General features: G+C 36.9%; 1 long non-coding RNA gene across 12 annotated transcripts in view; it reads right to left on the bottom strand.

Annotated features, from left to right (window-relative positions):
* Positions 1-1,906: 1,906 nt before the first annotated feature.
* Positions 1,907-23,768, bottom strand: part of LOC105233374 (uncharacterized) — a 56,912-nt gene continuing 35,050 nt past the window's right edge. For all 12 annotated transcript variants that reach the window (XR_007421395.1, XR_007421397.1, XR_002184086.3 and 9 more), the window contains exons 4-10: positions 10,212-10,802; positions 8,975-9,191; positions 8,410-8,682; positions 7,217-8,333; positions 7,051-7,149; positions 4,729-4,833; positions 1,907-4,668 (exon numbers count right to left, since the gene is read on the bottom strand). This is a non-coding gene — a long non-coding RNA (uncharacterized LOC105233374). The remainder of the gene's footprint in view (positions 4,669-4,728; positions 4,834-7,050; positions 7,150-7,216; positions 8,334-8,409; positions 8,683-8,974; positions 9,192-10,211; positions 10,803-23,768) is intronic.

Raw genomic sequence — 23,768 nt, 5'->3', positions numbered from 1 at the left:
GGTGTAAATGTTATAAATGCCTGTGGGTTATTGAATAATAAACCAACCGAAAAGAATAACAAACAGTTAACCCAGTAGAAAAAAATAAAGAAAAACAGAAAAATATATTAATATAGCTTAACGAAACAACCTCTAAAATCAGATCCTTAGAATAAAACCCAGCTAACAATATATATTTTTAGTCAAAGGCTCAGCTTAATATATAATAAGATGCTTTCAAATGGCAGTAAAATAATGATTTATATTGATTGATGATAAAACTTGCACGGCTTTCAAAGGTAAGTATTTTTGTAAATTATTTCAGTAAATTGTATTATTTTGGTAGGTGTAGTAAATGATTTGATTAGATACATGTGATTATAGACTTGATTATCATAATTATTTGTGCCTAAAATAGCATCAACCTTAACTAAAATGCCCAGAGGAATTACAGCGCTTTAGGTACATACAATAGAATATATCTCAGTGACGGCGGATTTGATACGTAAGTTATTTCCTAGTGAAAGAGTTGTCATTCTCTATTATACACAGTTTCTGCAAAATTGCCAGACTTTTCAATAATAACTATATGCCCGAATATATCGCATAAAAATCCAACCTTACAGTGCTCTAGTTAATTAAAATTCTAGACAGAACAAAGTCTTAAACCAAGAGCCAATGTTTTCCTGGTATTGTATAGCCCTTGGAAAGCTATATAGAACTTCTGAGCCTCATAAAACCTATCACCCAATTAGAGGTGCCTAAAGTTTTTTGGACTGTTCACGTGTTACGCAGAAAAAGATATTATCGGCATACATGATTTTTATTTTTTTTCAAGGTTTGATATTACAGTTTCGATATTATTTGCTAGCCATTAACTAGTTGAGACTCGCGAAATTATGTATATTTTATTTACAAAATATGCCTTGTGTAAGACACTTTTCAAATCAATATGCTCGTTATGGATCCAATAGAAACAGGTATCAAATGACCATACCATATCTAATCGAATTTGGAAAATAGTTTCAATCAACTAAAATTAGAGCCGTACCCTTAAGGCTATTTTGTACTTTCGACATTGTCTTCTTAGACCCTCAAGATGACTGCATTGAGGTTTTATATTAGTGTCTGGTTGGTTGAAGCATTCTTGAATGGAATAGCCTTTGGCTTTCATTAAAAAACAATAAACTGCTTAAGAAAATTACAGAATAGCTCAGATCTCTTGAAATATATTTTCAAAGTATCAGATTCAAATTCCTGGACCTCATTAAACTTGCATATATAAACGTATTAACATTGTTCCGTCATCTGCTATCGGAATTACTAAGATAGAGGCTTTTCGGTATCGTTTCTACCATAATATTTTGCGTCTCGCAATGTAAATCACCTCTTTTATCACTGTGGAGACAAACACAGCCATTTTAACTGACATTGGTATTAGAAAGCTAACATGGAGGACACCTGTTTGTATTTGGGATTAATATGACGTTTGAAACTACTATATCGCTAGTAGACCATTTTAAAGTAAAGAAAAGTGTATAAGCAACTTAAGGAGCAGGTCTGTAATGAATATATACGCTAGATGGCGCTAAAATTAAGTTAGTACATAGAATAAATTGGATTTGTGATTCAATATAGCTCAGATTCAAAATCTATACTAGCAAGGGTAAATGAAGTGCATCCGTTTCTCCCAGAATTATAAATAATTTATTAATAAGATAATTTAATTAATATTGAAATTAATTAATTTTTTTTTAATTTTTAATAGCGAAAATTTTAATTAAATATATAATTTTCAAATATTTTAACTCCGAAAATCTTAATTAAATATCATTTTCAAATTTCTAATCCCATTTACCATATCGAAAAATCAAAAATTCATTTTTAATTCCCAAAATGGGATTCAAAATAAAAAATTAAAAAAAAAAATTGTTTTTGAATTAAAAAAAAAATATTTGTTACAACAAATTTGAAATTAAAAATTATGATATCCATTTTCAATTTCAATTTCCAAAAATAAATTCTCAATTAAAAAAAATCATATCCCTAGTTGGGTCTGATGGCACTGATGGCATTGGCCTTGAAAAATTAAGAAAAAAGGGATACATTTCTTTTTCACCATTATATGTTATTGGCAATAGCATACATTTTATAAATCCTTCCCTGCACAGGAATCACCCCTTACTTCAATTACGGTAGACACAACTTGAATATGAGATCTGTAGTAAAAATTGTTAAACTGAAAACCTTAAACGTGATTACAGAGTGAGATTTTCAATGTTAGCTGTTAGCAGTATTAACTACGGGAAAACCACTTATTATCTAATTCAATGGCACTCTTTTGCCTACATAATCAATTAATGAGCTTCAAACCTTTGTAGTAATATAAACTACTTATGTAATTAGTTAAAGCAAATCTTTACATTAACATTGACTTTCATAATTTCACTTTATGTACATATGTACTATGTATGTCGGTAGGTACGTATATATATATGGTATATAAATAAATGCATATTTACAAATGTGTGCATGGTACCTAAACAAAAGTGGCGTTAACCATCAGGTAAGTTGGTGCGTAATGCGACTAATATTGAACAATAGTTACAGCCGAAGTCTAGATAATTCACGACATGAAATTTGACCGATGCATATGTTCGAAAGTTATCAGAATTCTGTTTGCTGCAGTGTCTCTAAAGAGGACTTTTTCAGCAATCTCGCCTGCGAGGAATCCGAACTTTCGCTAATGCGATGCGTAAATAACGGTGACATTACACTATAACCATCCGGAGTCGTCGCCTGAAAATCATCCAAACTGAACGTTTTATTATGTATCGTATTATTATTATTGTTGTTGTTATTGTTCAAACGCGGTGTTGGAGACACATCTAATGTATAGCTAACAGGAATTTCAATATCCGCATGTACGACTGACTCAGTACTACCGATTAAATCATTAGAGTCTACAAAATGGTTCGTGACATTGGTTTGCGGTAAAATATCCAGTGTGGAATCACACCTGAACGGTGAGCATTTCCGTGATTTGGGTAAAAGTTCCACTTCATCACTTTCGATTTCGGGCATTTCCACCGAAGCGCTCGGCACATCTAGACATGGCGTCAATAAGCGTGGATAATTCGAAATGTGATCGATAATCTCTGAAGCAGTTGGACGCTTTTTAGGCTCATGACTCCAACAGGCTTTAAGCAAACCCTCTAATTGTGGCTTCGCACCCGTCGGTATTTGCAAAGTTTTGCCACTTTTAATATATTCAAAAGCCTGATTGTTAGTTAAGCTTTGATATGGATAAGAACCGAAGGTGATTATCTCGTATAGCACAACACCAAACGCCCAAACATCTGAGGCAGGCGTGAACATACCGAAAGTTAGCGATTCCGGCGCCATCCAGCGTACAGGCAACATGCCTTTTCGATTGAAACGATAGTAGTCGCTCTCGTATGTGGAGCGCGCCATACCGAAATCGCCGAGTTTGACGACACGTTGCGCATTCACCAGACAATTGCGACAAGCCACATCGCGGTGTACATACTTTTCGCTGGCGAGATAGGCGAGTCCACGCGCCACATCCATGGCATACATGGTTAAACGTTTCGAGGAGACATCCGAGTCTTCGGTCACCTTTTCCTTAAGCAAATGTCGGCGCGCCAGCAAATATGTTTTCAAATCGCCGTAAAGCATGAACTCCATGATGGTGTAAATCGGTTCAGTTTGCAGACAAACACCCAAGAGTGTGACTATGTTATTGTGATTTAAACGCTTCATGGCCTCTGCTTCGGATAAGAAATCCAAACGATCTTCTGTGGAGGCGCCAGCTTTTAGTGTCTTGACTGCCACTGCCGTCCAACCACTGGCACCAATTTGTGCCTCACCACCATACACCATGCCGAACGCACCTTTACCCAAGCGCCGATTAAGCACCACATTCTCTTTCGGCACTTCCCATTTGTCAAGCGTGTTGCTCTTATTACGCGACGGTGACAACAAGTCAATACCGAAATTTTTCATTATTTTCGCTGAACGCTTCAGTTTCTTGTCGTAACGTTTCTTCCAGAAGAGAAAAGAGGTTAGCGATACAATTGCCACAAATAAAAGACACACCACAGCCGTGAACGTAAAGGCTGCGCTCTCACAATCCTTATTGAGTAATTTCGCTAACAGCGCAAAGCTACAGTCGTACGTACCATCGCTTGGTCGCTGACCACCGCTTTCCAGCCACGTCACTTTAGCTTCACTCAACTGCAAGCGGCCACCATTGGTACGCATAAGATTGCCCTCACCTACAACGCGTGGATTAAATTTGCCAACATAATGAAATTGTGTATTGCGCCATTGCACGATGTCTAAATCGGTGATGCGCGAACCGCCTTGACCGAACTGCACACGGCCAGAGAGTCCCGTGAAATTTGTCTGCCAAATGAGCTGTACCAAACGCGTGACCACACTTTTACTACGCAAATTATTTACCGCGTCTTCGTTCTCGGTCAGCAACTTTGCCACTGCGTAGGCGTAAGCCCAAACGGCATCATACGCGTAACCGGTGTAATTCGAGAGTACATCATTCGTTTGGGAATGTGTATGTAACCATTCTCGTACGGTTATATTTTCCTGCATGGTACCATTAAGATCGCCAAAAGGTGTGTGCATTATGCTGAAATGACCTTCTATAGCCTGGCGAAAAACAGTTATATTAACTAATATATTCTTCAAATATACTACACATGTCCTTACCTTATTTAACTGCTCTTTTGTACAGTTGTGATTGCCAGCCAAAGTGCTCCAGTCTTTAGATATCCATGAGGGCAAGAACCAAACATAGCCATCGTACGCTGTCATCTAAGGAGGTAGATTCAAAATTTTATTAAATACTAGAGTACCCGCTTACGTTTTACTGTGGCTGATACATAGATAGTACTACTAATACCATCTATATGATTTCTATTAGTTAGATTATAAGTATTAGTTAAGGAATAATCACATTTTTGATGAAACAACAAAAATGAATCAAAAAGCATTTCGTGCGTTAAGAAAGCATTGGTTTTTGAGGTAAAAATACTATTGAATTTGGGCTGTGCATCAGTGAAATCAATCGTGTCCAATGGACTGCATATTAAGAAACGGTTCTCAAGCGTTGAAAGACAAAAAAATCGGCTGGCAAGGTTATGGCATCAGTCTTTTGGGATGCCCGTGGTATATTATTCATCGAATGATAAATGAGCCAGTTTTAATTCATTGCATTGTGTATTTGATTGCAGTTCTATTCTACCATTCCCAATATTTAGCAATTTTATTATTTTTCAGGAAGGATCAGTTTGAAATTGTACGCATATACATATATATTAATCGTTGCCGTTTAAATATTGTATTGCTCTGTGCAATGCTTCGAAAAGATTTCTGTATATCTCACATTTTTTATCAACACTTCAGTTATGCCGCTATTTTTTTATGCCAGACCTTTTGCAATTGTAAATTGCCTTTCAAGATACCCCCTCCAATAGTTAGCAGGTATGAAAAAATGTTATAGCTACCCATAGATGTATTGAATCACCCAATTTATTACTTACGAACGAACTCTGTCCTCAATATAAAAACTTGATCCACAGATGTCGCCTTTCACTTTGGCATCGTTTTGTTTAATACACGTTTACGCCAATTTAAGGTTTGAATATTGGATATTGCGATGGTAGCACCATCTATCGGTTAAACATTCCAAAATTAACAATTGATTAAAAATGAAAAAATAACTTAAAAAACATTTTCCAGTGGACCAAATTGTAAATCTAAACCATTCTCGAATCTCCTCGAACATACACACAAAATTTCATCAAAATCGGTCCATCCGTTTAGGAGCAGTTCAAATGCAAACACCTTCTGACCGTGTTTGCATTTGAACAATTTATATATATAAAGATTAATAATACGAAGTCATGATTTAATTATATAGGGTTTGTTCGGAAAGTAATAGGACTGATTTTAATTTGCCGCGACTGTACTTCGGAGCGTGCGCGCACCGACTGGATTCGGTAGAGGGCGTTCCTGGCTAATCGTCAAAACATTTTTTATATACACTTTCTGGGATGGCCTTCAGCTCTCGCGACAAATTTGTTTTGATGTCAATAGAGTGGAAGCGTGTTTCCCGAAGTGGATATTTCAGTGTGGAGAAAGGCAAAAGTCACAAGGGGTCAATGATATTTGTTGAGTGTTTGGCCAAAATTTAACACAAATACGTTGACTTAAATTTCAAAAAATTCGACAAACACTACTGAGGCATCGTAATTAAGGACAGTTGTAACAAGTGGAAAAAATTTACCTATCTTCCATATAAGCGGAAACACATTTAAAATACCTAATCAGATTTGAGTTTTTGGAATGTGTTCAAGTCATTTTGTCGATACGTAAAATTCAATTATAGGAGTTTTCTGGAGCTACAAAGGAATTGTTTTTATCAGTCCAAATATACCAAAAATACTCCTTTCAAAAAATAAAGGATAAAGTTTTTAAAAAACCTTAACTAAAAATAACTCCGAAGCTTCAATTTCATCGAATACTGCCTCTGCTAATAGTTTATAGACACTGCAATGTGGTTTTCATCGATACCAAGAAGGCACAGAGTAAATAACCTGCTTAACTGTAAGATATTCAAAGCACCCAAGTATAGCTAGGCTGGAAGAGACTGAAATATTTTTGAAACTTTTCTAATAATACTCGGCTCTTTTAAGGGACAAATTCAACGGACTTTGTGTAATTTACTTTGGAAGCATTTTCCAGTGACGCTCTAACAGCCATTCTGGTTAACAAAAATTGCGGAAGGAAACAGAAAAAGTAGCGCTTCGATTCCTTACATTTCGTAGTTTGTAAATCTTGAGGCAAAAAACTAACATTTTAGTTCATAAAAGTTGTCGAAGACAAAGCATGACACTGGCTTTGCTTAGCAAGGTCAGAACAGTAGTATAAAATTGAGTTAAATCCAGAAGAAGTGTTGTATCGGAAACTCCACTAAGATATTTTAAGCCATCTAAGAACTATATATTTTTCATAAATGTAGCAACTTACCCCTAAATTATAGGCCTCACAAAGCGCCAGCTCGGCATTCCTGCTATGTATATCCGCAATAATGATCTTAGCGTGCTTTTCTTTTAGATCCAATAAATGCTGAAATGAAATATTTTAATGATACAAATTATTATTTGACAATCAATTTAAGTGGAATTCAACTCACTTTGTTCATTTCCGAAGCCTTCACATCGCTTAGGAACTTCTTATTTATAATCAATTCCAGATTTTGTTGTTTCATAGCCGCCTCCATATGCGATATATACTCGGTATACTTTTGTCCATCCTCCGTAAGTGCAGCAACACGCTTCCAACCCAAAAATTTCATTAGCTCGACATACACGTCCTCATACTGACGATTTGAACCGATCGTACGAAAGAAGTACGGATAAGCACGACGATCGGTAAATGTGGCGCCCTCCGCCGAGTACGATATCACCGCCATATTGGTATGCTTCGATATACCCGCTATTGGTTCGACGGTTTCACTACAAGCTGGACCCAGCACACCTAAGACACGCGGCTCGGAAAAATAATGTATAAATATTTTCATAACCTCGTCCGCTTTACACTGACCGTCGTGAGTTTTCGCATCGATATTGTAATTCTTAAGTAAACCACTATGATTTACAGCTTTAACAGCCTGCCTAACGGCTTTCTCGAGATTCTGATGACCACGACTGAAGTCCTTAAGCGGAAAAATGCCACCGATATATAATGTAATTGGCGACTTAGGTCTAATCCATTGCGTGTATGTATCCTCGTTGGACTTTAGCCAATCGCATGCCACTTTATTGTAGACATCCTCGATACTCGTATCGGTGCTATACCAATGTGGACTTAGCTGTAGCAACTGAAGCATGTGATCGGATATTTGAAATTCGCGTAAAGCGGACACCAAGCGCTCGTCAGTCAGGCTTTGCTCATAGTACTTGAGTACCGGTGTGAGCTCATATTTGCACGCGGTTAAATGTAATACGGTCAAGTCTTCGCAACGCGGCAACGTGATTTGGTAGAACTCAATTTCGCCATCGATCACAATGGATGGCGTCCAGTGCACCACAATAAAGCGTTTATGACGCAATTCAGCGTTAAACTTGTCCTGATATTTGCCATGTAGTTGACGCAGCTTCTCGCGAAAATCCGCACCCAACCAGAGCACATTGACGTAACTGTTGGTACTGGCTATATGATGCATGACGAAGGCGGTGTCGGGCTTATGCTCGGCCAACAGTGTGACACATGTTCTTCCCACGCAATTTGGGCTTATGTATTCCTCGTAGCTATTAAAATGTTATACTTACTACTTGTATATATTTGGAACACGAGTTTTCGAGTGGTGATATGTATTTTACTCACTTTTTACCCACACGCATTTCATCTAGTATCTCTACCGGTATTACGTAACGTCCATAATCGCCATGCGTTTGATTGAGAAATATGCTGTAGTGTAGACTGTATGCGGCCAACTCTAATGGCATATCGACCTGCGTTTTCGGCACAAACCAGCCGAAGCGTCCGGGTGTTATCGATATGCCAGCCTCCAAAACTGTTTCCGGCACTATAGATCGCACCACCGCTGGTGTCCAAACCGCTACATTGATCATTGTCATAATACCATCAGGCAAGTATCTGCAAAAAAAAGGAATAGTTATGATTTGAAAAATCCTTTTTGCAGGTTTTGGATCATTATTCTTTTTGAAAGAAAATATCAGCCAACCACACTTGGGGGGTACCAAGGAAAACATGTACAAAGCTTCATGACAGCATCTCAATTATTATTCAAGTTAAAGATTGCACAGACAGTATTATACTAGTATAGTCTGCAACAACATATTGCGAGAGTACAAAAAAAAAAATCATTTTTCCACTTTTAGTTTTTTTTTTAAATGTCAACCATTTTTTTTTTTGTTTTTTCATTTACCTCAACTGATCGAATATGTTGCGATAATTAATCTCTTCGAATTGGTAGACAGATACATTAACTGTATTTACGAGCGGCACTAGTGAGACATTACGATAATGAAGTTTCTCACGCAAAACGATGGCGAAAATGCGACTCATTACTTGATGTAAGGCGCGATCGGAAACTTGCAGGCCAATTGAATCATCTCGTACATTTGGGAAATTTGGTACTGGTTCTGTAAATAAAAGAACGAATATTTAAACGCAGAACAATAATTATAACAAACGTGATATCGAGAATCACTAAACTACTCTCTACTTAAAATATGGTTCCTGAAAAGTAGAATTTACATATAGAACCTTTGGTCATATCTCAGTGGGTAATGAGGGTTTGGTAGGCTTCGACTACAAGCTCTCACTTTTCAATTGGAAAAGAAGATTTAAGCTGCCGGATCACCGCACTAAAGAAGCTTTTGCTATTGAGAAAGCCGCAGATACGGCCTCTAATACATGAACAAGCAACTCCAGGGCTCGCCATCTACCTATACATTGAAGTCATAACCTAGTTTCACATATCGGCCAAACGTGTCTTGAGAATCAAGGCAGCAGGGGAAAGTATCGCCAGGAAGAAGCGACTTCACTTCTACTAAGTGCCAGATCACATTGATAGAAATGAGATAGTGGAAGAGATTGCAAAGAGTTGTGTACGGCTACCGTCTAGAAACGTGACTGGCATTGGTAAATGCATAAATCGTCTATAATACTATTTCTACGGGATCATGGCGATCAAATGACCCACCGGGATGCAAAGCCGCAAAAGATCATGTGCAAAGCGATGAATCAGAAATACACAGAAATACTCTTGATAAAAAGGACTGTAGGAATACAGTGTGGTGAAGAGATATCGTTTGTGAGGCCGTATAACCTATTGAAATTCAGGTCAAACTCTGGCATGCTGAAGGATGACAACTTCTCATGAACTACTGAATGACACTTCACTAATCTGACAACGCTAGAGACAAAAACTGATCTATATGTGGCTCATTAGCCGACCAGACTAACATAATCTAACCTATCATGGAGCTGATTTATAAGTCAGATAGTTTTAGAATTAAACTTCAGAATGCACAGTGTTTCTAAACTCAACTAAAATAATTTGAAAATAGTAAGACTTGTTTGCATATATACATATATAAGCAAATTTATTAATTATAAACATATTAGTATCGAACTGCAAATCTAATTTTCAACATTACCGTCATTCGTGAAACATTTGTAATCGAAGTTATGTGGATATTTCTTTTTGTATGATGTGCTTGCCAACTCTTCTGTAGACATCATCCCTTGACTTGCTGCTATTTGGCCGAATAAGAGCACAAGAGCAGCAAACCAACAAAGTTGAAGAGTTGGCCGCAGTGTTCCCAACGAAATACGCTGCATTTTTGAGCCGAGATTCAGTCTTAAATTCTGGTAAATTAAATGCTTAGAACCGGCAGTCGTAGTACCGCTTTCACTTCAACGTTTGTGCATACGTTGTTTCCTCGGCGTCCTCCTGTTTATTCCATTCCATTTATTTCGTCAATAATTTAGCATCTTTTTATTGTCTTTTTCAAATTTTCGTTCGATTGATATTTGCACATAAGTAAGTGTCAAATTTTTTTCTCGCAATTTCGTTTTGCAAGCACACCAACTAATTTAATTTTTATCCGATTTTTATATCAGTGGAGGAATGGCAGCCGTTCTTTTTTTTCTTATTTACTTCACACTAAAACTCTTTATATATATCGATTCCGGATACAATCGAATTGTTAATTAATGTCTTCTATAAGTCAGCATACTTTTGTTTTCTGAAAATAAAGAATTGAAAAAGAAGAATTGTTAATATATTGTTAAGAGTTTAAATGGACTAAATATATTTCAAGACAAGAAAAAACAAGTAAAGAAGGTCTAAGCTCGGGTGCAGCCGAACATTTTATACTTTTAAAACTTGCAAAAATCATAGCCAGGGAAATACTTTAAGCTGTAAACCAATCATATATGATTTGTGTACTTAAAACTGAACTAATCTAGTGTAATTTAAAATAGTGCTATATGGGAAGTAGGACTGTTTATTGTTCGTTTTCGCAACATGACATAGAAATATGAAAAGAATACCACATGCCGAATTTTGTCGAAATTGTGCATTGGGTTCTGAGATATAGGATTTCACCAAAAATTAAGCGGTGCCACGCCCATCATCCAATTTTTACCCCGGTCCCTATAAAACCTTTTTCTACCTTCTCGGCGGCAAATTTTTACGTCTCTGGCGAATTTAGTTATTGATTTATCGCGCTTTTAATAGTTTTAAACAGTACCGTTATATGGGAGAGAACGGGCGTTTTCATCCGATTTCATCCATTTTTATATATATTATAGGGTGGGCCATGTAACATTTTAAATTTCGAAGATAGGGCGTAAAAGATTGAGTGTAACGTTTGATATATGGCACGTAGCGCCGTTCTGCTGGAACCAAATGTTGTCCAAGTCTTCCTCTTCAATTTGCTTGAAGAAAAATTCGGTTCGGTTCGCGATATCGCTCACCATTGACGGTTACGGCGGTTCCTTCTTCATTTTCGATGAAAAGCGGGCCGATGATTCCACCAGACCAAAATCCGCACCAAACAGAGATTCGTGATGGGTGCATTGGCTTCTCGACGATTACGTGTGGGTTTCTGTGCCCCAAATGCGACAATTCTGCTTGTTAACGTAACCATCGAGGTGGAAATGAGCCTCGTCCGAAAAGATGATTTTTCGGTAAAATCGACCATCCTCGGTCAAACGATCTTCTGTCCAATCTGCGAACTCTAGAATAGTGAATAGCGACCCATTTTGTAAATCTTAGACTTTTTACTAAATATCTGTCACTTTCCGAATGGTATTTGACGTTTCCAATGTCGAAATATAGATAATTCAAATTTAAAATGTTAGATGGCCCACCCGTTAGTATTCCTTGTTGATAGTTTGACCGGTTGGAAGGAATTCGGAGTGCACCACACCTCGATAATCGAATAAAACTGTCAACATAACCTTAAATTTTGAACTGCTTTGATGTATTTTTTTCCGATCGGCTTAAATTGAAGACTGATCGCCGGTAACAATACTTTTCATGACATCCTGGTAGTCGGAAAACATTGTTTTACAAACGTTAACGCGACGTGTTTTTCGAAATAATTTAGTGAATTTGGAGCCAATCATATTTTAACTTTTCTTAGATCCATATGATCTTCTCAAATGGTTTTCACTCATCCTTCCGACATTCTAACGATGCCGGTAAGATCTATGACTGTAAATCGACGATTCTCACGCACTAATTCCTTATTCCGTGGTTTGTCGTCAACGCGTTCTGAAACTTGTTTGTATAATTTGTACCAACCAAAAACACTTGCTCGCAAAAAAAAATATTTCGATGAATATGTTTTCGCATGAAATTTAAACCGCCTTAGCCTTACTATTTTTTGGCCACAGTACTACGACGACATTCGTTGAAAATTTGGTTCAGCGAATCAAGAGCCAGTACCTGCGCTAGCTAGGTCATGTCGTCCGGATAGAAGAGAACACTCCAGCCTTGAGTGTTTTCGAAGCAGAAGAAGATCTCCACTCCGTTGGAGATATCAGGTAGAGAAGGACCTGGCTGCACTTGGTACCTGGAATTGGCACCAAATTACGAAAAGAAGAAGGGTAAGTTTAGTCATAAAACTTTAAAATTTAACATGTTATGACTTAGTTAAAAATTAATTTAAAAACTCAACCAATAGAAAAATCGTTTGGAGGAGAATTCACCATCATCAGAAATTTAAAAGTTTTCCACCCTTATTGCTCTTTCCACGAACTCTAAAACAAATCTTCGCAACCCATAAATTTTATTATTTCAATATCTGCAAATATCCATATTTATTGCCCCTTATTATATTCTTCTTATATATTCACTTACATAGATATCAGAACAGCAACACATTCATTCATAGCCCACACTTGAGAATATTGACATTGCGAATATTAATCTTAGTGTTTCAGTTACATAACCTCACTTCATTGATAAGTGCGATTACTGAATTCAATTCATTGATCAAATTCGTTTGAATTCGATTATTTATATGTAAACATTTTACAAATCACTAATAATAAAACAGCAAAATGTAACAATGTAAACCAAGAGATAGCAGTAAATACGAATTGTAGCATTTGAATCACTGATAAATATCATAAATTATCAGGTTACACTATTGAAATACACAAATCTTCATGAAAATTATTAAAATTGATAATGTAAAGAGACAGTTGGGTTTGATGAGAGCCTAATAGTTATAGTTAGTGTAGGACTTATCTACTTTTTCATCCACATTTTTATTGACGAATAGAATTTTTTTATTGTAAGTGTAGGTTTAGTAAAGGCTACATTTGTATATTATGAATTATGGGGAATAGGTCTACATCGCAGTTCTTCAACGATTTCAATACGGTAGTCGGTAACTTGTTCTCTTTTGACTTTTACTTCCAATGACACTGTCTGTAATCAAGTTCAATTTTGAACTTCAATCGTCACATGACGTTGTTATTACCCAAAAGGCCTTTGAATCTATCTAGAATCTATCTATCAAGCAGTCAATAAGATTTTCTATTTCTTTGGTTTTCAAAGTACATACTTTTTCTGGAAGCAGCAAACTCAGTTAAAATAAACAACACTGAGGCCCTGAAGTACTTTTCGCAAGTACTAACGCAGAAATTTTTGCGTTTTACAGAATTCTTGGTTTTTCTTCGTCAATTTTCAGTTCTACCGCCATTTTGTCCATTTCCTACATTTTTCCCCTCTGAATCCGCCACTGAGAAAGGGCATAAGTCCTTGATACCAGTAATAAATAAATAAATTTCTGTCATCCTATTTGAAGAGAATCCACCTATCACACTCTCAGATATTTAATATTCATTGTTTTTCTCTCGAAATTTCGATAATTATGTAACTGAGTATTGACATCAAAGTAACACTGGGGTTTATAGAAATGAATGTTTTAAGTACCATACTGTATTATGCTAAGAAGTATGTTATTTCACCACTTATTTTCGAATAAAAGCAGCGTCGAAGTGCAGTGCTTGCATTAAATTCTTTTTGTTTTTCAAACAGTTGCGTTGAAAAATATTTTTGTGTTCAAAACAACGTATTGTAATTTAATAGCGGACTTACATAAGGCCACTCACTCTGGTTATGGCATTATATATTTTAAGCGCCTTTAATGGCTTCGAACAGAGAAAAAGGCAAGAGTCGCGTGCTTTTTTTGCTGAGCCATTATTTTTATGCAGCACTGTATGTTTTCCTGTATCGAATAACAAAAGTTCATTGTTTCACTTAAATGCCAGTGGAAAATGCCAATGCCGCTCTTTAGTTGAAAACAAAATATTTTTAAAGAAAAGTCGCGTGGATGGCAAAATTGTTGTCAACAAGTTTTCTTTTTTATTCAATAAAGCTTTGTCTAATTGAGCTTAGGTGTGCATAATTCTCTTTGAGCTCCTCATAAATAAACAGAAAATGAATTTTTTTACGAGTTGAAAGACATTGTGAACCCTCTAGATCGCAAGATCTTCTTACGCAACTGACGTTAGAAATAAGATTAAAATATTCTAATTTTTAATTTTCATTTCCAAAAGCTGTTTTTCTCTTGATTATTCTTTTTAACCACATACTGAATATTGCACCGAAGTCAATAAAAAAGTATTTTTTGTAAAAGGCCGAAATCGAGATCGAATCATACTTTTTCAAACTAAATTAAATAGTTTGAAGGCTGTAATGTTTCGAAAAATGTATAAGATTTCCCAAGGAATTGGTGAAGGCTGAAGGCGGATTTTTGTTTAATTTCGAAATGACAAGTGTTTAAATTTGAAACAAGAAGTAACACTTTACCAACTCCTCTGGAGCAGTACAGAGCAATCGATGCCTTCCTTACACTTTTCACGATATTCCACGAAAAATTCCTGTCTAAGCTGAGCTCTAGATACTTAGATGTTTATCCGCTAATCGAAAATAGGTTGCTCTCATCAATAGCAGAGATGTTTTCTATGAGCGCTTGGAGCGAACCTATGAGAGCTGCCCCTGTCACGATATCAAAATCGTGCTTGGCGACTTTAACGCAAGAGTGTGCAAAGAAGGTATATTTGGCACTACGGTCGGTAAATTCAGCCTCCATGATGAAACATCCCCAAATGGGTTGAGACTGATCGACTTCGCCGGGGCTAAAATATGTTACTAGATGTCAGCATCGAAAAATTCTTCAAGCTACCTGGCTGTATGAGGATCGACAAGCCACCAACCAGATCGATCATGTTGTAATAGACGGAAGACACGTACTCCGAGGTCTCAACATCAACTCGGACCACTGTCTTGTTGCAGCCAAGACAGGCACCCGCCTCTGAGCAGCCAAGGAAGGTTCGACGTCGAGAAGCTGCAATCTCAACATACAGCCGAACGATTTTCTGCTCGATTGCACTCCTGCTTTTTGAGAGCACTCATCAGCAATTTTGTGTATGTGAATTGCGGGACGGTATTTCAAGCTACTTACCTACAACTGCAAACGAAAACATGGAAAAGATACCAAAAGTTGAAGGGGGGGAGTGAGACGCATTTGCAGACAAAAAACGAGAGAGGCCGAAATGTGTGAGTACGTAGAGCTTCACAAACTGGCCGACAGCTCGGAAATGCTACGAAAAAATACGAAGACTATTCTTGTAGAATCCCCAGAAGTGATCTAGTGACTGATGCACAGAGCATTCTGCAATTATCGAGGGAACACTTCTCCAGACTGCTGTATGACATAGAAAGCATAACACCAGGAGATCGATATGGAAAATACCCGTGAAAGGACGATCGACACACCCCATGTCATTGTCGATTTTAGAGCTACTTTTGACAGCACGAAAAGGAGCTGCCTTTATTCCGCTATATCTGAATTTGGTATCCCCGCAAAACTAATACGGCTGTATACACTGCCGTTGAGCAATACCAAAAGCTCCGTCAGGAACGGTAAGGACCGTTCTATACCAAACGAGGTTTCAACAAAGGCAACTCCCTACGACTTCTTCAGTCTACTCCTAAAGAAAATAATTTGAGCTGAAGATTTGAATAAAAAAGATACAATCTTCCACAAGAGTGCACAACTGCTGGCGTACGCTGATGACATCGATATTATTGGTCATAACAACCGCGCCGTTAAGGTTTGACAAAGAAACCAAGCAAATGGGTCTGGCAGTGAACGACAACAAGATCAAACAAACAAGCGTCGTACTCGCGACTTAGCTCTCACGCACTGTTGATAGTCATAACTTCGAAATCGTAGATAGTTTCGTCTATCTTGGAACCAACGTCATCCTCGAAATCCAACGCAGAATAACATTTGCCAAGAGGTGATACTTCGGACTGAGTAGGCAATTAGGAAGTAAAGTCCGCTCTCGACGAAAAAGGACAAAATTCTACAAGTCACTCTTCATCCCCGTCCTGCTGTATGGTGCAGTGGCATGGAATCTGATGAGTTCTGCGGAAGGTTTATGAGATATAAGATGACATTGACATAGTGCAGTGAATTAAAAGACAGCGGCTACGCCGACTAGGTCATGTCGTCCGAATGGATGAAAACACTTCAATACCCGCCGGAGGAGTCAGAGGAAGAAGAACACCTCCACTCCGTTGGAAAGACAAGGTGGAGAAGGACATGGCTTCTCTTGGAATCTTTACAATCCAATTGGTGCCAAGCAGCGAAAAAGAAGAACGACTCGCGCATTGTTGTAAACTTGGCTATAACCGCGTATGCTGAATCTACGCTAATAAAGAAGAAGAAGTGAATAAAGACGGGGCCAATTCAGCCTTACTAAAATGAATGACGATTGCTTACGAAGCTGAGAAAACCTTGTGTTAGCTCATATAGGGTATCCGAGAAGTTTCCTTCCTCAAGCTTTTTCAGAAGATAATTGATAACTATAAGCCGTTCCGCCACGATAGTGTCATTGCAGGATGTCTTAAAATTAATGAAAATCTTAGAAAATTTCTCGCAACCTGTTGCAAAAATAACTAAGAATTGACAAAAAACATGTTTTGAAGTAAAACAGTTTTGGTAATTTTATTTCTGACCCCGACTAATGTGCATATCTTGTACTAGATAAGATGGTTTAAATACTATAAATTTATGTGAGCGCGCACAAGAAATTTTTAATCAACATTATGCATTTATATATAATGGGTGATTTTTTTGAGGTTAGGATTTTCATGCATTAGTATTTGACAGATCACGTGGGATTTCAGACATGGTGTCAAAGAGAAAGATGCTCAGTATGCTTTGACATTTCATCATGAATAGACTTACTAACGAGCAACGCTTGCAAATCATTGAATTTTATTACCAAAATCAGTGTTCGGTTCGAAATGTGTTTCGCGCGCGTGTTTTGTTCAGCGATGAGGCTCATTTCTGGTTGAATGGCTACGTAAATAAGCAAAATTGCCGCATTTGGGGTGAAGAGCAACCAGAAGCCGTTCAAGAACTGCCCATGCATCCCGAAAAATGCACTGTTTGGTGTGGTTTGTACGCTGGTGGAATCATTGGACCGTATTTTTTCAAAGATGCTGTTGGACGCAACGTTACGGTGAATGGCGATCGCTATCGGTCGATGCTAACAATCTTTTTGTTGCCAAAAATGGAAGAACTGAACTTGGTTGACATGTGGTTTCAACAAGATGGCGCTACATGCCACACAGCTCGCGATTCTATGGCCATTTTGAGGGAAAACTTCGGACAACAATTCATCTCAAGAAATGGACCCGTAAGTTGGCCACCAAGATCATGCGATTTAACGCCTTTAGACTATTTTTTGTGGGGCTACGTCAAGTCTAAAGTCTACAGAAATAAGCCAGCAACTATTCCAGCTTTGGAAGACAACATTTCCGAAGAAATTCGGGCTATTCCGGCCGAAATGCTCGAAAAAGTTGCCCAAAATTGGACTTTCCGAATGGACCACCTAAGACGCAGCCGCGGTCAACATTTAAATGAAATTATCTTCAAAAAGTAAATGTCATGAACCAATCTAACGTTTCAAATAAAGAACCGATGAGATTTTGCAAATTTTATGCGTTTTTTTTTTTTAAAAAAGTTATCAAGCTCTTAAAAAATCACCCTACATACTACATGCATATGTATGTATTTATGCACGTGTATGTAAATATATGCTAATAAGCATATGTACATAGGTGAGTATCTCTAATTCTGCAACCTGCTTTGCCGTCACATACCAGTAGTTTTTTAGCCAGGTTTTGTTTTTTTTATTTTTATTTTTGCTGTTATTTTGGCAAAACCCATTAAACGGGTAGTCAACCATCAACATCATAAATTTTTATGCAACGCGCGAAGATCATTTCTGTCACTTCAAAGTCGTTAATTTAAGTGTATTTAGAAGCTCGAGGCAAAAAAAAATTGCAAATTAAATAAATTAGCATTGAAACAGTTGTAAGTTTTGGGTTAGCCTACATATGCCGATTGAAAAGACATTGTCTCCATGTGTTTTACATTCTGATGTTAATTTAATTACATTTCATTTCCAAATTCCATGCATAAGTATGCGATCATTTTCGAAAGTTAGTATATACGCTATAGATAAATAAACTTAGTATAACATAGCTGAGAATCACGCGCATTTTTTTCGTATAAAATTTGCTTTTGTAAAAGTTATAGTAATAATACTATATAATAAGTGCCCAAAAAATAAGGTGACATTTGAATTTAAACTGCGCACGTCCAAGGATTTGGAGAATTAGTTTTTTTTTAGGTTGGTAGTACTGTCAGTCACATTTATGTCAAATTTCATGTCAAAATATTCATTAGTGTTTGAGATACGTGTCGTTTTGTGAGCTGCTAAAAGTGAGTTTTTCATTTTTTGCGATGTCGAAATTTGTTGAGCAAAGAATTTGCATTAAATTTTGTTTACGGAATCAATTTTCTGCTGCGGATACGTTGAGGATGGTGCAGAAAGCCTTTGGTGATGAGGCTATGTCTAAAAAAAATTTTTACAAGTGGTATAGTGAGTTCCAAGCCGGCCGTGAACGTGTCGAAGACGAAGAGCGTCCAGGGCGACCATCAACCTCAACCGACGAAGCTCACGTTCAACAAATCAAAGATTTGGTGTTGAAAAACCGTCGATTAACAATTAAAGACCTTGCTGATGAAGTTGGCATATCGAAAGGCTCAGCCAATACTATGTTGAAGGATGTTTTGGACCTCAAGCGCGTCAAATCTCGACTGGTACCGAAAACATTGAATTTTTTGGAAAAAAGGCGTCGCGTTGAAGTGTGTGAAACGATGCTTTTCGACTATCAGGGTGTCATGAAACGCATTATAACTGGCGATGAGACTTGGATCTATGCTTACGACCCCGAAACAACTGATCAATCGAGCGAATATCGTGCCAAAAGGGAGCCGAGACCAAAAAAATCGCGCCAAAGTCCGTCAAGGTCATGTTGACTGTTTTCTTCGATTATCGTGGTGTTGCGCATTATGAATTCCTTCCAACCGGTCAAACAGTCAACAATGAATATTATTTGAACGTTATGCGTCGTTTGCGTAACGCTATCCGCCTGAAAAGGCCGGAATTGTGGAAAGACAATTCTTGGTTTTTACACCACGATAATGCACCATCCCATACTGCCCTCGTAATTCGTGATCATTTCGCCAAAAACTCAACCCATATCGTTCCGCAACCAACGTATTCACCTGATCTGGCGCCGTGCGACTTCTGGCTGTTCACCAATCTCAAAAGACCGCTCCGGGGACACCGTTTTTATACGACAGAGGAGATTCAAGCCGCAACGAAGACGGAACTGAAGGCCATCCCGGAAAGTGACTACAACCAGTGTTTCGAAGATTGGAAAATCCGTTGGCATAAGTGCATTGCATCGGGAGGGGATTACTTTGAAGGGGATGAAATTGATTTGGAAGAATAAATAAAGAATTTTCAAATTAAATACAATGTCATCTTATTTTTTGGGCACTATTGTTAAAGTGGTTTCTTAGATAAAAAAGCAAACTTTTTCATGGCATATATTTTTTTTCGTCTAATTACGACCTAAAACATAGAAATTTACTTCTTTAAAGTTAAAGTCAAATTTTGTGTTGAACCGTGTTAATATTCTAAGGAACATTCTTTGGCTTTTATCGCCATCCGTTGAATCGAAGTTCCGATGACTCGTTCGAACATTTCGACTGGTAAGTGGTGAATGACACGCGTGATATTTTAATCAAAAGCCTGAGTCGAAGCTGTATTGTCCGCATAGACTTTAGTCTTTACATATTCCCACAAGAAAAAATTGAACGGCGGGTCAATCGGCTGGTTCAAAACGAGAAATTATCTGCTCACCGAAGAGTTCTCTCAATAAATCCACTGATTGATGCGATGTGTGGAAAGTGGCGCCGTTCTGTTGAAACCAAATGTCGTCGAAATCACGAGCTTCAATTTCAGGCATCAAATAGTCGGTTATCATGTCGTGATAACGCTGGCCATTGACGGTTATGTTCTCACCGGCATCATATTTGAAGAAATATGGACCGATGATATTACTTGTACGCTTTCAATTTAAGATATCGACGAAAAATGGTCCAAGTCGTTCCATATGTCAGTCCAAGTTGCTACGAACGGCGCCGAATCGACTCACGGTCTTCGAGTACACTCTGAGCTACGGCTGCTATATTTTCTTCACTGCGTGCTAGAATAATAATGAATGCTAGGTCTCAACATGGGTGATGGTGTTGCGAATAGTATGCTCAGTACGCCGATTATGTTGACCATAAGTAGAGCGAAGCGCGCGAAGCACATTTTTTGCAGAACGTGTTCAGTAGGAGCCAAACAATACCGAACAAAAATGATATGTCAACTTGACTTGATTTTCGTCATTCAGTTTGTATGGCAGTTATATGCTACAGTGGACCGTTCTGCAAAACTTATTCAAGGATTATACCGTTGCCTTGGATAACAATCCATGCCAAATATCGATCGTTGAGTTTGTATGGCAGCTATATGCCATAGCAGCCCGATATCAGCGATTCCAACAAATCAGCAGCTTCTTAAGCAGTTTCTTGGAAATACAAGTAAAAGGACGAGTGCAAAATTGCAAATCGATATCTCAAAAACGGACTACTTGGTACATACAAACAAACTGACGGACATGTCTTAATCGACTCAGCTCTTCCCACTGTTTACTTATACAAGTATGTAAGTATATATTTTTTTGCAATCTCCAACAGTTTCTTCCGGCTGTTACAAACTTCACGCCGAACTTTATATGTTCACTGTATCCCTAATATATTTTCAATATTTTTAACTTTTTGCGTTCTATTTCAATAGGAATGCAGATGTAGATACGCTCGTAAATAAAATTTAATATTTTTGTTTATTTTTACCACCAATTTTTTTATCATTTCTTTTTATTTTATGCTGCAGACGTTTCGCTATCACGGTTTGTGGTTAGAGTTTCAGTGGTTCTGCTTATTTCGTACGCGATAATTTTGTTTATGAAAGCATTTGATTTTGTAACAACGCAAAAAATAAAATAAAAATCGGAAATTCTTATGAAACTGTTAGATTTTATTTAAAACGAAATTTGAGTAGAAATATATGCTAATATAAATTATGCAAAATAAGGGCGCGTGTGAGAAAGGATTGGCAATATACGACATTAATGCAGATCGATTTTGCAAAACATGTAAAATTGTTTGATTATTATTATTTGACAGCTGATAGATGAAAATTTCATTTTTGGTGGAAAATTGTCAAATGAGAACATTAAAGTCATATAAAGCTATAAAAAGTGTTATTCAAAAAATTTTATCTAAATATTTTGTTTCTATTTATTATCATCTTCTAGAAAATTAAATTGAAATATTATTATATTTCCTTTCGATATTATTAAATAAAAACTTTTAAGCAGCCTTTCTAAAATATTATATATTCAACTACAAACCTTTTAAAGTTCAAGGATTATTAAATTGAATAATAAAATAATCACTAATTTTTTTTTATATAATTTTTTATTGCGTTTTGAGTGCACATAAATTGCGTCATGTGATAACTTTCACAAAACTTTTATAGAGCACTAGAGGCACTCTAACTTACTCAAGTATTCACAAGTAGTACGAGGGCGACTCATTAAATCTCAACGTGTTTAAAATATCTGGCTAGTTACTAGGCTAGGCGACTAAATTTGAGAGGTACAGAACTGTAGAAGCAATTTCAAGAGTAATAAAAACGTGTAAACAGAAATATATGGGAGAATTCAGTATATACCGATATCAATTATATTAAAAAATATCAGAACTGAAGAAATTTTGTAATTTTCTAAGGCGTTAAAGAAAGTGGGCACAATTTTTAGCACGATATTATCTTATAAGGTTTGTGAATACACAGCAATATAAATATGATTTAACATTGGAGTGATATGTTCTAGGAATTCTGAAAGCATTTGAAACTCGATCTGTGGTCGACAGCATGATCAGAGCAATGAGATCAGTTTTGTGCTCTTTTTACCTTCAAAAAACTCAGTTGGGAGAATAATCTGTCTATGTAATTTTGGCAATTTTTTTCTAAGGTAGATTGTTAAGACATGAGACATATGTGGTCGGGACCACGATCATATCTCAACTGGGTAACCTTATAAAATTTGGTAATAAGAACATTACGTTAAGAGATTTAAGGGAATATAGGAGTATAAGAGATTTCCATCAGTCGTTACGCTTTCAGATCTCCCAAAACTAAAATCCACTCCTGAAGTCTCGCATAAAATTTTTAAACATGTTGTAAGAAAACACAGCCGCCCCAAATTACTGGAGATATCACAAAAAAATTCTACTCGAAATGGTTGTTGTTAATTCCTAAACAGTTTAAGTTTGCCACGAAGTTTATAACACTAAAAAAGAAACGGCAGAGCCCTTATAAAGTACTCGTGTTTATAGATGTCCATTTGTCTGACAGCAGCTCCGTCTGTATACTATACGAGTATACACGAACTAGTCCCTGAGCTTTTGAGATATCGTATAGTTTAAGGACAATTCATACGTCCATTTCTTTCCAAGAAGTTGCTAATTGGTTATAACTGCCGATATTGAAAAACTGTACCACAGCATATAGCAAGTAAGATATATAGTATGGTAAGGAAAACTTACTACACATAACTTTTACAAGTCATTGTCAAAAAATTTTGATAGATTACTTTCCAAGGCAGCAATACAATCTACTAATTGTCCAGATCGGCTAACTATAGCAAATACCTGTCATACAATCTGACCGATCGAAATCAAGTTGTTGTATTAAAACTTTTTTATTTGTAAAGAGCAGCTTCGAAGCTTTTAAAGGGAAGCTTCGGGGCAGCAGAACGTTTTTATTTCCTGTTTTTGATATCATTAAACGCAGCAAATATTTACTAAATAATTTAAAAAAGTTTTCCTTACCCAACTATAAATCCAAATCCGAAACCACTCTTTTTATCTGGACCCGGCTGTCGTTGGAACGGTTATGGCTGGCCTCAGTAGATTAAAAAACAAATTCTGATTTATCGAAAGGACCTCGTATTAATGATAATTTTATGTGACTTTTATTTGATTTTTATAGTTCCCGCCAGCGGTAGTTGAATCAAATATAAATTTTATAAACTATGTTGATGAAAAGCTACTCTGCAAAACGGCTATCAGTTTAATCTTGCTGACCAAACAGCAAATTTGGATTTATAACTCATTTCCGCTGGCCACCTGTTCTTGCAAAGC

Source organism: Bactrocera dorsalis, chromosome 1 (genome assembly GCF_023373825.1).
Source record: "Bactrocera dorsalis isolate Fly_Bdor chromosome 1, ASM2337382v1, whole genome shotgun sequence".
Lineage (NCBI taxonomy): Eukaryota > Metazoa > Arthropoda > Insecta > Diptera > Tephritidae > Bactrocera > Bactrocera dorsalis.
Note: the sequence above shows the minus strand (reverse complement) of the source record. Positions and strands in the feature narration are given on the sequence as shown.